This window comes from Sciurus vulgaris (assembly GCF_902686455.1).
Source record: "Sciurus vulgaris genome assembly, chromosome: 10".
In the NCBI taxonomy this organism is placed as follows: domain Eukaryota; kingdom Metazoa; phylum Chordata; class Mammalia; order Rodentia; family Sciuridae; genus Sciurus; species Sciurus vulgaris.
Genome location: NC_136470.1, coordinates 124723857 through 124739433, shown reverse-complemented (window position 1 = coordinate 124739433; position 15577 = coordinate 124723857).

Below are 15577 nucleotides of genomic sequence, written 5' to 3'. Positions count from 1 at the left end.
TCAGAAAGCTGGCAGGCTTAAGATCCAAGAACATCTGATGTTTCAATTTGAGCCCCAAGACAGGAAAATAACAATATCCCTCCTCCAAGCAGTAATACATGAGAAGTTCTATCTTAGTTGGACGGTCATAACAAAACACCAAGGGCTGGGTGGCTTAAATAACAGAAATTCATTTTGTCATGGTTCTGGAGACTAGAAGTCCATGTTCAAGATGCCAGTATGATCGGTTTCTGGTGAAGGTTCTCGTCACACAGTGAAGAGAGAAAGAACAAGCATTCTGGGGTGTCTTCTTCCAAGGAGACTAATTTGATCTTGAAGACCTTACCCCAATGACTCCATCTAAATCTAATCACCTTCCAAAGGGCCCATCTCTAAAACCTTCATATTGGGGTCAGCCCTTCAATATAGGGATTTTGAAGGGACACAATTCAGATCATAGCGCACCTTAACTAAACAGGATTTATACCAGGAATGTAAAGATGATTCAATAGTTGGAATATTTTTTATTGAATTCTTTAAATTAAAAGGTTAAGTTTGATCATCTCAACTAATGCAAAAGACATGTCAAATTTCAACATTTATTTCCAAAAGATTCTTAAACCAAAAGCTCTTATAATTTCAGAGTGGCAATGCTATAGGCAAAACACAATGATAAAGATTCTCACTGTATCATTACAATTCATAAAATAATTTTTAATGTTCCAGCCAGAGTAATAAGAAAAGAAAAAACAAGAGAGCTAAGAAAAGCAAAATGATCATTGTTTGCAGATTATGTACTTATCTAACAGGAAAATGCTACGGATTCAACTAAAAACCATTAGAAATAATGACTTTAGTAAGTGGGCAGAATAAAGATAAAAAGAAACAAAAATCCATAGCTTTCTTATAGATGTGGTGGCCAGAAAAAATGAGAAAGATATTATTCAATTTATAATAGCAGCAAAAAATATAAACCACGAGGAATAAACTTAGCAGGAAATATGCAAGACCTACATGAGAACACTTCAGAACTTCTGAGGGCATGAAAGGAGATCATGTTTTCAGAAGGATAAACTCAAGGCAGGGGCTGTGAGTTCTACGTAGGAGCTGCTCTCCAGGATAACACACTTTACAGCAAACAATCTTCCTCGGCTTTTAAGATCTTCTCTTTACCCCTGGCGTTCTAAAATTTCACAAGGAAGGATCTGGGTGAGATTTCACTTTTCATTCATCTGGCTCAGCGCTGAGTGGCCTCTTGCAATTCAAAGATGGCCTCTCCAGCTTTTGAAAAACTTTATTCTTTGATAATTTCCTCCCTTCTGTTTTCTGTTTTTTGAAACTCCCACTATTTGGTTGCTGAGTCCCCTGAATTAATATTTCATGCTTCACTATTTATAATAGTAAAAAAAATACATATATATATATATATATATATATATATATATATATATATAACCCAGGAATAAGCCTAACAACAGGTGTAATTAAGATGCTAACGTTAAGGAAACCTGGGTGAGGTATATGTTTTTGCTATTTTTCTGTGAATCTAAAATTATTTAAAATAAGAATCTTACTTTAAAAGGATATAGAAGAACTATAAGGTTAAAATATAATTCTTCATCAAGAGACATTAAAGGAAGCTGAGACAAAGGAAAGTGTGTATACCACACTTAAGAATGAGAGGACCAAATAATGTAAAGAAGTCAGTTTCTTCCCAGGTGCCTGTAGATTCAGTATAATTTCAATAAAAATCCCAACAGGGGTTTTAAAAGGAATTGACAAGCTCAACCTTAAGTTCATAAAAGTGAGCAAAGTCCCAAACCCTGGGCCTGTTAAAAGTTATGGCCCCGCAAGTCTACTCCTAGGTATAAGAATATATACTCTATTTTTTTTTTTTAAGTTTTTCCCAACCTGTTACCCAGGCTGTCCTCAACCTGTGATCCTCCTGTCTCAACTCCCACGTAACTGGGACTACAGGTGAACCCCACAGTAGCCAGTTTAAGAATATATATATTCCAGAGATATTTTGAACCCAGGCACCAGGAAAGAATGTATATAGCACAATAGTTCCTAATAACAAAGTAAAACAACCCAAATGTAGATTGATACAATGTCAGAATAGAAAAATATCAATAGCACAAACTACAGCTACATGTAACAAAGTTGATAAGAAATCTTAGACATATAATGTTGAGTGGAAAAGAAGTCACAGGAAATAACATACAAGAGGGATAATGGCAATACCATGTTGCAGTTATTCTGTGCCAGGGTCCTGTGTGCGTATTACCCCTTCAATTCTCATTATAACCCTCTGAATGAAGTATAAGCTCCTCTTTTTACAATCGAGTTAAGAACTTGAACTTGAGTAAGTTAGCTGTCTTAGGAGTAGTAGGGTCAGGATGTGAAATAAGTGATATAAGCTCTACTTATAATCACTGTGCTTTCTTTCTCTCTCTCTCTTACAATCACTATCCTTTCTCTCTCTCTGACTCTGTCTCTCTCTCTCTGTCTCTCTCTTTCTCTCTGTCAGAATGATGCTACTTTTCTTAAGCTTAAAAACAATTTTGCCAATTTTTAGAGATATGTTCATATGTTTTTATACATTTAAAAATAAAATTTCAAAAACAATGCCATAATTAGCAAAATTAACAAAATTCACCTTGGCATTGCCCCTTGGGGAGGCGTGAGGTGGGTACAGGGAGGTGGAAGCAGATCAGTGAGGCTCTGGTGCTTGGGTTGGCTGGTGGCTTCACTGCTGTCCATTTGCTGGTTGTGTCTTTTACCCATGTTACCTAATCCTTTGGTATGTGTTGCATATTATGCTCTACAAATCTTAAAAATCGTGTCTCCTTTGACTTTTCCTTATGGGTTCAGTTTTTGTTCTACTTTGAAGATTTCCTTTTTTATTTTTTTTATCCTATGTGCACTTTTAATTTTGGCAGCCATACTTTCCATTTCTAAGATGTCTTGTTCCGCTTTGCTCCTTCCACATCTCTCCCTGAATTACTTCACAGCTGTGGCATCTTCCCAAGCCTCTCTACATAAATTCGTGTTTAAAGCCCACCCCTGTTCCTTGAACAGTTTCTCTTTCCCTGGGGCAAGTTGTTCCACTTGTCCTCTGGTTCCTCTTTTGTGTGGTTGTTTCCTTCTTCTGACTGGGACGTTGGTGTCAATGTGTGCTTGTGAATGCAGAGTGAGGTGATGCATGAGGGAGCTGGGTGAGTCACCCCTTTGAGGGGGCAGCTTCCTCATAGCTGAGTCTGGGGTCATGGGAAGAGTGTCACTGTGAAGGACAGGACAACGCTTTCCAGAAGCCTCCAGTCTGAGCTCTCTTCCCCAAGCAGGTATTCAAACCTCCAGCCCCAAATGTGGGTGGATTTTCATTTCTCTCTTATTGTAGAAATGTCCTTCTTTTGCTTCTTTTGAGCTTGGTTATGTCTTTTAAAATTCTTTTGACAAAAATTTCTATCGAGCATATCTGTATTTGGGATGGTGCGTGGGTACTCTTATGTAAGCATAATAGACAATTTTGGCAGAAAATCTACACTGTGACTTCTATAATCCTTTTAGGAAACTTCTGCTTAGATGATATTTTGTCTATCTCCAAGCATGAGGATTTGGGGCACATTTGGTGTCTTAGTCCTTTTGGTGTTGCTATAACTAACTACTAGAACTGGACTGGATAATTTAAAAAGAAAAAAGTTATTTATTGACTCTAAAGTCCAAGGTCAAGGGGCTACATCTTAGCCCCTTAGCTACATCAGACTTAATCTCTTCTTGTTTAAAGTTTGAGGAGCTTTCCACTGCCTGAAGATCAATGCTTGAGCTCCCTGAAATGGGGTGAGAGTGAACCCCCCAAAAAGTATGGCCAATATTTCTGAACTTAACTTTAGTGGAAGGAGGGTCTTTGTGGACGTAATTAAAATTAAGAATCTGGCGAGGGAGACTTTCTGTGTCATAATATGGCAGAAGGCATCTCATGGAGCGGGAGAGAGGGAGAGAGAGAAAAGGAAGGGAGTGGGAGAGGGGACTGAATCATCCTTTGATCAGGAACTGGTGCCCATGATAGCTAGCCTAATCCTGGGATAATGGCATTGATCCACGCACGAGAACAGAGCCTTCACGGGCTACTCACCTCTTAAAGGTCCCACCTCTCAAACACTGTTGGATTGGAGACTAAGTTTCTGGCACATGAATTTCACACCACAGCATATGGCGAGGGGAAATATTAGAAGAAAACATGATCCCTACCAGATCCTTTGATTATTAAGGCCTAGAGCTATCCAACCAGAAGATACTTTTCTTTTTTTTTTCCCGAAAGTGTCTTCTTACTGCCTAGAATATGGCTTGTCTCCCTCCCGTTGTCTCCTGTCTTCACAATTCCAAATCTTAGTATGCATTTTTCTGCAATTGAGGTAAAGCTTTAAATGTAGTGAATTTCCAACCCTCACCATTGGCTCAGACCTGGCCCACACGTTGCTCTGTAGGCAAATTGAGCACACATTCAGTTGTGCCGCTTTTACTTCCATGTTTGACATGGGGGCAGCCTGGCCATTGACACTACCCATGGGGTGGCCATTTTCTAGTATTAATGGACCAAGCCAGTCCATTCCTAGGTCCTCTGGTCTGGTTTCCTGGCAAACATTATAAGTTTCTCTCACTCCAACTCTGTCTCCTTTGATACTTGGCCTATATTTTCCAGTTCCTTCCTGGGGCTGGATTTTGCACCTATATCCTAAGCTCCTGGACAGACTATTGTTGAAGTCTCATCAGTTTTTATCTTTACTTACTCAGATATGACCCAAATCAAAATCTCAAGCTCAGGCTACTAGATCCCTTCACTAGGTTACAGAAAAAACCCATCAGAATCAACACATCAAAAAACTGAAGAATAGTCAGGCACAGTGGTGCACACCTGTAATCCCAGTGGCTCGGGAGACTGAGACAGGAAGATCGAGAGTTCAAAACCAGCCTCAGCAAACAGCAAGGCCCTAAACAACTCAGTGAGACTCTGTCTCTAAATAAAATACACAATAGGGCTGGGGATGTGGCTCAGAGGTCCTGTGTCCCTGAGTTCAATTCCGAGTATCCCACCAACACCCCCCCCCCCAAAAAAAAAAAAACCCTGAAGAATAATCTTTTTCCTGGAACTTCTATTTTCTGATGTCTATTTATAATCATCGGAGTCATTCAAGACATAACTGTAGGAAGCACCATAGATATCCTTTATATTCAACTCTCACAAAGTCCTACTGAGAATAAATCCTACCTATTTTTCAATCTGTCCCTTTCTCTCCATCCTTTCTATTACAGCCCTTGCTGAGACATCTTAACTGTAATAGAAATCAGACTTAATCTCTTCTTGTTTAAAGTTTGAGGAGCTTTCCACTGCCTGAAGATCAATGCTTGAGCTCCCTGTAATGGGGTGAGAGTGAACCCCCCAAAAAGTATGGCCAATATATCTGAACTTAACTTTAGTGGAAGGAGGGTCTTTGTGGATGTAATTAAAATTAAGAATCTTTAAATGGGACCATCTTAGATTAGGTGGGCCCTAAATTCAATAATAAGTGCCCTTAGAAGAAGAGAATATGTGACAATAAAGACAGAGATAGGACTTGTGTGTCTAAAGTCAAGGAATCCCAAGGATTGTCAGCCACCATCGGAAGCTGAGAGAGGCCTGGGACTGAATCAATCCTTTCTGCATCTCCAGGAGGAATTAGCCCTACAAACACCTGGATTTCAGACTTCCAGCCTTAAAACTGTGAGAGAATAAATTTGTTGTTTTAAGATCCTTAATGGTAATTTGTTATAGCAGCAGGTAATTTGTTAGTAAACTAATACCCTCCCAACATGGTGAACAGGGCCCTCCAACTGGGTTCATGCCCACTGCCATGCCTCAGCCTCCTGTTGCATGTTTGGTTGAAGTGCACAGGGCTTTCCCTCTGCGTGGACTGTGCTCTTGCTTATTTCCTTGACTTCACCCAATTCTTCACCTCTGCTGAAGTCCCTCTGTCCTGCCAAAAACCCAGCCCTATTTACCTCTCCCACACTCCTTCAGGGTTTGGCGTGGACACTTTCTCTTAGAATCCTGCTGTGAGCCCCTCGGGTGAATCAGGGGTCCCCTCTTTCCCCCAGTTGTGCTCCACTTGCCCACGTGGAACAAAACCACAAAGCACTAGAAGGAGCCATCGCTGGTGCATCTGCCCTTTTCCCTTCACATGCTGGTTGGAGCTGAGGCTCATCTGAAAGCTAAATTTGTGAGGCAAAGTGCATTATCTTTTTCACTTTTTCAAAAGTGATAGTTCGTGTGAAAGGCCAATGTGGATTTCCACAAAGGAGAAAAGCAGCAACCTGTTATGGTTTGATGAATATGGGCACCAATTCTAGTGGGCTAACCCCAAGAGAGGCTGTGCCCCATTCCGATGTACCCCAGATACTTCTTAGGATTCAGATTATTTTTTTCTCTGTATTAAACACTATGTTATACATACAGGAAAAATATGACAAAGCTCCTTCTACCTACTTCAATCCCCAACGTGACGTTATTAAGAGTCACCTTGGAAGGTGACTAGGTTTTGAGGGCAGAGTTCTCATGAATGGGATCGATGCCCTTAGCAAAGAGGCTGCAGAGAGCTGCCTGCCATCCTCTGTCCTCCTCACCACGTATGACTCCTAGGCCATGCCTCTGTGAGGAAGGGGTCTTCCCCAGACACCAGACCTGTCAGTACCTTGATCTTGGACTTCCCAACCTGCAGAATTGGAGGAAAAAATTGGTGCTCTTCACAAATAACCCAGTCCATGGTATTTTGCTAGAGCAGCACAAATGGAGACACCACTTATGTAAGTTTTTAAACATCCAATCATTTCTTGGTATTTGTAGACAGTGATACAGGTTGAGCTATGTCCCCCAGCAGAATTTGTTGAAGTTCTATCCTCCAGTACTCAGAATATGACCTGATTTGAAAATAAGATTGTAGCAGATAAAATTAATTAAGAGGAGGTCCTGAGGGTGGGCCCTAATCTAATATGATGGGTGTCCTTATAAGAGAAGACAGAGACACAGGGAGAGAACACCACCAAGACAGAGGAGAAGCCGGATTAATCTTCCACAAGCCAAGGATCACCTAGGGCAAGGAAGGATCCTGCCTGGGGCCATCCGAGGGAGCCTGGCCCTGTCAATACTGACTTCTAGCCTCCAGAATTATGACTGGAAGACAATAAATTTCTGTTAAGCCACCAAACTTGTCATGGCAGCCCAGATCCATTCATTATCTGTGTCTACAGAATGAAGGATGGATACAAAGTCAGATGTGTAAGTAGATGGTAAGCAGCACGTGGTGCCACTCGGGGCAGGGAGGGAGGAGGACAAGAAGAGGCTCACAAGAGGAGGCTTTAACTGTATCTGTACTATGTTATTAAAATGTGTCTATAGCAAAATAAGGTTTGACAGAACTTGGAAGTGGGTAGAAGGAGCTTTGTCATATTTTTCTTGTATGTATAACATAGTGTATAATACAGAGAAAAAAAAATCTAAATCCTAGGAAGTATCTGGGGTACATGGGAATGGGGCACAGCCTCTCTTGGGGTTAGCCCATTAGAATTGGTGCCCACTTGGATGGATCAGCCACTGGGAGGACATGGCAGGATGCCCACTGCTGGAGGCTGGGCAGTGACCGGGATGAAATGCTGGGGTTACTTTTCAAGACTGGCACTGCTCTCAAGACCCTTGCAGCTGAAGTGTGTGAGGTAGATCTTTCTCAAAAGAATTATCAGAAATTAACTTTTATTCATTCCCACAGGAGAGAGGCTGCCTCATTGTCGAGAAGTTCTTGTTAGTAATAATAACTTCTAATTGTATAGTTCTTTAAAGTTTAAAATGTAATTAGAAACCAGTTTAAATACACTGCACTGAAATTCTCTTGCCTCCAACTTCCCCAGTCAGTCCAGGTTCTGTCTTTTGCATCACAGATTAAATCCTTTGCCATCCGTCAATCAGTCTCCCTGTTCTGAAGGCCCCTACTCACCCTCCCTTTACCATGGCTTTCTTGTTACCCTGAGCAGATTAGCCTCTAACTCGTAGATCCACCTTGAAACTTAGAAGGTTCAGGCTACAGGTGTGCCTGAGCCCTCTGAGCGTGGCTGGAGAGCACAGGAGCTTTGCTGCTTGCTTTCTGATTGGTGGCCATCCTCTGAGGTGAGAATCTAGGAGACTAAGTTGGCTGTCAAGTCAAACAGATTCTATGGCCTTGGGCAAGCAAGATCCTTACATGACTAATTTCCTCATCTGTGAGATGGTGATAGTACTGAGCTAACAGGGTTTCAGTGTGTATTAAATGAGATATTACAAGTGTCTGATGTTTAAGAAGACTTTGGCAAATGTTACCCACTGCTGTTGGGTAGCCCTGGCTCTACAGAAGTAGGTGTTCCTGCAGTGTTGGTGAGGCCCCCGTGAGCCCAACTTATCACAAGAATCTTGGTTAGTGTGCTCCTTCCTTTTAAATAATGAGAGGTTGTAAATCCCTATAAAAGAATTTCTCAATTAATTCCATGATTCAGGATGTCTTTACAGCACAGAAATTGCCTACATTGAGGCTGATGCAGAAATAGCTTGTTCTATTTAGTTCTTGTTTTTGTTTTCTTCCTTTGAATGATCTCACTAAGTTTCATTTGGGATCCAGGTAACCATGTTCTTTGTTGTGGGTGGACAGTGATACAGGGAAAGGCCTGCATCTTCTGCTTTCTATAGGGCTTTTCTTAGAAGTTCATTTTTCTGTTACCCATTTTGAAAAATTGGGAAAAATCCAAGGTCTTGGAGAAAACTGTTCCATTTTACCTATGCTTAGTTTTAAATGAATTTTAAAAAATATATAATGAGAAAATTCAGTCCCAGTAGGGTGACACTGAAACGAAATATTCTCATATATTGCTTGGGATAGTATGATTTAGAAGAATCTTTTTTTCTATAAAGCAATTTAATAACATACACCAAATGTCTCAAGTATATTTTTACTATTTGGCCTAGCAATTTAACTTCTAAGAGTTCTTCCTAGTTGAAGATGATAAAACCCTGGGAAAGATCAACTGGCAAATAAATTTAAAATAGCAAGATTGATTAATGGATTGATTGGTTGATTGATTGATAGAGGGGATTGAACCTATAGGTGCTTAATCATTGAGCCACTCCCCACCTACACCACTTTTTGTTATTTTAAGACAGGGTCTCACTGAGTTGTCCAGGGCCTTGCTATATTGCTGAGGTTGACTTTTGAACTTGTGAGCCTTTTGCCTCAGCCTCTGGAGCCAGTAGGATTAGAGGCATGCACTACAACACCTGGCTAAAATAGCATTATTTATAACTGGAAAATCTCTTTAAATAAGAAATGTCCAAAACATGGCTATAATTAAATTGTGTCATATCATCAGATGGACTATTATGCAGCCAATAAAACTGTTTAGAGAAATGTTTAAACAAATGAAAACCTCACATTATAATTAAGCTAAAACAAGGGATAGAAATTATATAAAATATAGTTTCTGTTCATAGCAATAAAGAATGACTACTAACAGATGACACTGGATGGATATATGTATTTTGATATGCTAAGGATCAAAATCAGGGCCTCATAAAACACAGGCCAGCGTTCCACTACTGAGCTACAATCCCAGCCCTTATAATTTTTAAATTAAAAGTATTAGTTTATGTTAATATTGCACAAATAATGGGTTTAAATGTAACAATTTTGGTTATATCTACCCTCCCTATTTCCTTTTTTGGATGGATAATTTTAAATTTTCTTTTCTAAATTATTATGTATTGCCCAAATCTTCAGTAAACCTGCATTTTCTTCATAATCCTAAAAAGTTGACACTAAAACATTTAAAATGTTTATAATATACTTCAAATTTAGTTTTAGTATTTATTCATATAGTAAATAGTCAAATAGTACTAAAAGATTTATAATGAAAAATAGTTATCTCCCCCTCTGCTTCCACTTTCCTTCTCCCCCCTGAGAGGAGACAACTTTAAAGTTTCTAGCTTCTTTTTCTACAGTAGTCTGCATACCTATAGATATTCCTTGTTTCATCCCCTTTACACATTTCTATATTAGAGCAAATGATTTTAGTATTCTCAAATGCCCCCGTTACCCATTCCTTTTCCTCCTTATATATGTACCACAATTTTTAGTTAAATATTTATTCAGTGTTTTTATTGTTACAATTGTGAAAATGCTTCTTGCTGAGCAATTGTGCAGGACAGAGCTTTCCAGTGTTGTGATGTATTATAGTAAAGGATGCACATGTTTCATGACTGACTTTGGGCTCTCCTGGAAATTAATTATCTTATTTTTCCCTTTGCTTATTATTATTATTTTTTTGATCCTGGTCTGTATTTTCTAACACCCTCCAACTGCTCAGTAAACCATCTCTCAATATAACTTTTCACATGGTAAAAACTCTCAGTTCAACTCTGAGATATTCCACATGATACCCTGTTTTCCAGTCTGGCCTGCGTCTCCTCTAGCCCTGTTGTACTTCCTGACAAAATTTTATGCTGTCATCATGGATATTCATGCTCCTAAATCAGATTTCATGTTTTCAGAATCCTATATCTTTCCTTCATTTTGGCAGGTTATACCCATCATAGGAAGAGTTCATGAAAGATAAAATTTTGATACATTGTATCAAAATATGCTTATACTTAATAAAAAAACAAAAATATGTTTATGATTAACTTCACTCTTGGTTGATATTTTGGCTAGGTATAGAATTCTAAGATGAAAATCATATTTATTCAGTTGCTGCTGAGAAGGACTGTGACTTGTTTTGCTTGATCCTTTTTAGGTAATCTGCTTTTTCTTTTTGGAAATTCTTTGTATTTTCTGTTTATGTTCTTAAATTTCATGATACTATGCCCCAGCACAGATCTTATTTTGCCCATTGTGCAGGTAGTGAGCAGACTCTTTTAATCTAAAGACTCAAGTCCTTCCACTAGAGGGTACTTTTTGTTATTTTTTAAAAATATTTTTCTCTTCACCATATTTTCTATTCTATTGTCCTAAATTTCCTTTTAGTTACATATCAGATCTCCAGAAGTGAGAAAATTTTCAATTTTCTGATCTTTTAAAATCCGTTTTGTCTCTTTCTTCAGTTTTTGTTCTCCTTTTGACCTTTTTATTAGCCTTTTAATTTCAGCTGATCATATGCATCATTTCTAAAATTTCGCTCCTTCTCTTATTATTATTTTCTAAAATATGTTGTTCTTATTTCATGGATGTAATATTTTCTCTTTATGGTTACTAATCATGGTGATTTGGGTTCTTTTCTTCTTCTTTATCAATTTTCTTCAAATTCCCCCTTTGTTTGTTTTTGGGCTCTTGCTTTCAGAGTAAAGTATTATTCATTTACATTTAAGAATGGGATTTTTTAAAGCTCATTGAAAGTTCCCTGCACATGGGTGAAGTTTTGTTTCTGGGGTAATTTACCTTCTCCAAAGAAGAGTCCTTTAATCTTTTGCCTCCATATACAAGCTGGGCAGATAGCATCCTGGAATTGGGTGGGAAAGAACACAGGAGGGATTTCTTTATTCGATGTCCTTCACTTATTCTTCCCTTCCCAATTTCAACGTGGCATGTCACCCCCAACATCTTCCATGCTAGGTGATCCAAGTCTAGGGTTCCCTTGGTTTTTTTTTTTTTTTTTTTTTTTGTCAGAGAGTACACTTCTAATATCCTAGGGGTGATCCTAGGAAGTGATATGAGCTTAAGAGTCTGTTTCTTCTATGAATTAATAATTCCACCGATTTCTGATCCCCAACCTCATCTTCTGAAGTACCTGACATTTACTGAGACTTCCCAGGGTTCTGTGGTTGAATTAGCTCCCCTCTTACTCTTTACCTTCTGGAAATAATTGGATTTGCCTTTCTATATGCCTCTAAGAAATTTACTGCTTTTCCCATCTGCTTTCTCTCTCTATATATTTTGCTTCAAGTGTCTTTGGAAACAAAGTTCTCTTGCTTGCTTGTTTTTTTCTCCTTGTATTTGGAGGTGGTTTTCAAGCAGAAAGAGAAGCAAAAACTTCTTAATCTAATTTTTAAAGGTAAGGGAATGTATCCTTAAAATGGATACTAAGATGAATTAAGCAGCCACGGTCAAATTCTTTTCCTCATGCCTCCAGCATTTTCATGGAGATGACAGAGAAATAGATTGCTCAGGGTAGAAAATAAAGAGCGGGAGCAAGCTGTTTGCGGACATGTTCCAAAGCATAATAAGAATATGAACCCACTGTTGGACAAAACATATTTATCTCTATCTCACTTACTTTTAAACCTCCCAATTCATAGAAAATTATATCCCAGGCTTGTATATGCCCTGCAATGTACAACCAATTTGTTAGGATGATACTTGTAAATAAAGCGAACTGGGCAAGCACGGCGATTTTTGTAGATGAATTAGCATTTTTAGATGCCCAAGGGAGCTTGTTTTAAGAGGAATACACTAGTAAATCCTTGCACAATGCAAGGCATGTCATTTAATACATCCAATCATAGGTGGGATTTTTAAAGGAAAGATTTTCTTTAAAATATGTCATACCTATGCCAGTGCAGAAGAAATACCCAGAAGCTGTTCTCTTTCACAAAATATTTCCAAAGTAGAATTTCCCTTTGGTTCTGAAGCAAAGAACATTCATTAATAGAATGTGCATTTGTGCCACACGGGAGAAGATCTTCCTCAGGCAGATGCATCCCAGTGACTGTCCCATGTGGTGCTGCAGTTGAGGGTGCCCCGCCTGAGTTTCTCATATGAATACTAAATAGGAGTCTCCTATTTGTGTTGGGGGTGGAGATCCTTCTCTAAATGGTCTTGAAGCAGTTTGTCATGTGAGACCAGCATAATGTATTATAACTCCTCAGCACTTTTTGTCTGAAACCCAAAACATGAACATTAAAGCAGACCTGATGATCCTAGTTAACTTCCTACTTCTCTGCATGTGATTCTCAGTTCATGTCTCATGTTCATGTCTCTCTTCCAAGACTGCTTACGTATTTTGAAAATTCTAAGTGAAGAAAAATAACTAGGACTTTAAATATCTCCAAAGAAAACATTTTCATTAATGCTTATAAAACACCCAAACCCATGCAGCAAAAAGGAAAGCAGATGAAGGCAAGAAAGTGCGGGAAAGGAGAAGAACTCCTTTTTGGAGTCTCTTTGTGCATGAGTTGTTTTGTGTAAAGAAAGAGAGGGAGCTCATACTTGGCTGATGTCCATCTTGGGAAAACACTCCTCACTTTACTGGACTACATTAAAACATTAAATCATGCAGGAGTCCTGCAAAGCAGGTGTTGGTATTCCCAAGTTGCAGATAAGCAAATCGAGGCTAAGGATTTTAAGTAAACTACATATACTAATCCAAGTGATAAATAACACTTCTTTACAAATAATAAAAAATAAACAAAGCAACAATGATTACAATAGCACTAGTCAAATACTCATCAAATTCCCTAGAACTAATCAGAACTTAAAGGAGCAACTTGCATTATTAAACTATATTACTCAATGAACACCTCAACTGCTCAATACAGAAACCTCAAGTGTATAGAAGAAATGGAGATGTTGATATCATTAAAGGTTGAAAATAAATTTTAAAAATTACATATCCATTTTGTCACTGAGCATAAGTTGTATTAAAATTCCAAACCCATGTCTGTTGTACTTAAAAGTTTCTAGTCCTGCCAGGTGCAGTGGTCCACACCTGTAATCCCAACAGCTCAGGAGGCTGAGGCAGGAGGATAGTGAGTTCAAAGCCAGCCTTAGCAACTTAGCGAGGCCCTAAGCAACTCAGTGAGACCCTGTCTCTAAATAAAATACAAAGATAGGCTGGGGATGTGGCCCAGTGGTTAAGTGCCCCTGGGTTTAATCCCTGGTTTAAAAAAAAAATTCTAGTCCCATAGCAGTAGAATCTCACTGACATTGAAGAAAGTTAAGACATAAAAACAACTAGTAATTTGTGAATTTCTGTTTTGGAAAGGTAACAAAAGGTTACTGGATCATAGTTAAGACATCTGGATTCAACTTTGATTCCTACCTTTTTCATGTGTGTATGGTGATGGGGCTCAAACCCACCCTTATGCATGCTAAGCAAGTGCTCTACCACTGAATCCAGTTCCTGACTCCTGTATGTAATATCTACTCAATTATTAGAAAATCGTTTGACCTCTTTGGTTTTCTGATCTGTATGATGAAGACATTAAAATATGGGACAGTTCCAACTCCTTTATTATTAGAGTCCATTCTTCCTGCTAGAAAGAGTCAATGCATAGTAAACTTTGGGAGTCCTTGACTTTCTGAAGGTCAAGAATTAACCTAAGATGAAGATTTATTTATTTTGCCCTCATGCCTAAATGAGGTTTAGGAATGAGGAATATAAAATGCTGGGTTTAGCATTTTATATTCGTATTTCCTTTCAGAAATTTGAGGACATTTATTTATTGTCTTGCTTTATCCATTATGACTTAGGAGAAGTCAATATTATTTTTATTATTAGAAGTTCAATATTATTTTTAAAACAATGATACAGTATATACTATGTAACAGACATTGCTCTATGCACTTCCAAATATTAGCTTATATATTTTTGAACCATGAGTTTATGAGATATGACTACTATTATCTATGAAGAAACAAAAGGATAAGTAATTTGTTTAAAGTCACAAAGTTTGCAAATAGTAGAAACAGGATTCAAACTCATGTACTCCAGGTCTAAAATACTATTCTTGTTCCTTTGTACATAATCTGTTTTATTTTCCCATAAAAGTTTTTGGATATTTCTTTCGGTTGGTGTTCTGAAATTTCATTATGATGGCAATAGGTGGGTATGTGCATATGCATGGTTGTTTAATCTTTATTTGATTGCTACCTGCTAAGTCCTTTCAATCAGGAGGGCTTATTCATTTTTTAAAAACTTAGGCAATTTTATTGATATGTTCATTAATTTGCTCCCCTACATTATCTTTATTGATTTTCTTCAACTCTTTTTAATCTTTTAAACTACTGGTCCTGTCTCTTAATTTTGTTTTTATACCTATATATTTTATTCATTTCTGCTCATTCTAATAGAATTTTTCACATAAAATTTCAGCTCATTGACATTGTTCTTCCAAATGCCATTTTTCTTTATAGAACACCTGTTGAATTTCTTATTTTGACAATCTAATTTTTAATAGCTATGATTTCTACTTGACTCTTTCACAGATATGCATGTGTAAACATATGCGGATGTACACAAACTAACTTTTCCACATGCTTGTAAGGATACAGATTGAAGTTAACCTACTGTTATACTAATTCTGTTCATGATGCTCATTCTGTTCATGGGTCATATATCCTCCATTCATTGATTTTACTGGTCATGGCAGTATAGAGGTTTACCAAATATTCAGTGATTCTGGCTGGAGAACACATCTCTGTTGAAATGACTTGCTAGTAGAGTGTCATCTTATAGTCATACTGAAAGCAGTAAGAAGATTCTTTGATACAGTAGCAATAAAGAGAGATTTTCTGAAAGATGTAATGACTATGAAATCATATTGAAAATAAAACCA